The sequence below is a fragment of the Limulus polyphemus genome, unplaced genomic scaffold (assembly GCF_000517525.1).
Source record: "Limulus polyphemus unplaced genomic scaffold, Limulus_polyphemus-2.1.2 Scaffold7896, whole genome shotgun sequence".
NCBI classification, from domain to species: Eukaryota; Metazoa; Arthropoda; class Merostomata; order Xiphosura; family Limulidae; genus Limulus; species Limulus polyphemus.
This window is the reverse complement of record NW_013673506.1, coordinates 29,650-30,683: the sequence shown is the minus strand read 5'-3', so window position 1 is coordinate 30,683 and position 1,034 is coordinate 29,650.

Genomic DNA, 1,034 nt, shown 5'->3' with positions numbered 1-1,034 from the left:
ATACATTCATAATTTAGCAATGACAGACTAGAGGGAAAGCAGCTAGTCAACGCCACCTTCTGCCAACTCTTACCAACGGATAGTGGGATCGACAGTCACCACATTATATCGCCCCTCAGCTTAAAGGACGAGTATTCGAATCTGTAACTCTCGGATTGCGAGTGGAGCGCCCTAACCACCTGGCCATGCCAAGCCCAATCAGGAGTTAATATTTACAGAAACTCTGTGAAAACGGTTTATTTTGATGATGTTTTTCAAGACCAGACTTATTTCAATTTCCTATAATTTTAAGTTCAAGAATTTTATATGTATTGTGCCAACACCAACCGAGGACCGTAATTGTAATTGCTTTTAAAACTTTTGCTTTGTGAGAAATGTGTGCGAGATAGTTTAACTTTCCATGTAGATAACTCGGTAATAAGTACATGGACATGGTGCCTCAAATAACAGGTTGGCTTCACATTTACTTTTTGAATCTTAAATCTAATATACTCACTGTCCGTATAGGAGAATTTTAATGTTGCGAATTGCTAAGTATATCTTTTTTTTATTTTTACGTTATAAAGCTTATTCTGGTTAGGGTTATTGTAATCTGTATTATTCCAAAGATGTAGTTCTAGTATTAGCTACTTTAACAAAATAAGTAGGCTTAATGAAATTTTTCATTAAAAACGAAATCTTCTTGTACTTTTGTTTATATTAATAGAAGATTAAAGCAATATAGTATTGCAAGGGGTCATGTTTGGATGGGGCACCTGGGTGCTATTGCCTCAATCCCCCTCCCCCGGATTGAAGGGGCCCCGACTAATAGAAAAATATGCAGATACTAATTTAGAAATAAACGACTCGTTAAAAACATATAGTTGAAAGTGTATTAACATAACAGCAGCAATTTTAGTCATTTCGTATACACCTATTACTTTGTAATTTTTCATTAACAATTTGTTCTGTTGCGTCAGCGAGGTCACGTGACTAGTATCACGCCACCTCTTTCTAGAAATATCCTGTTCCTTCATGAATGCCTTAGCGTTTAC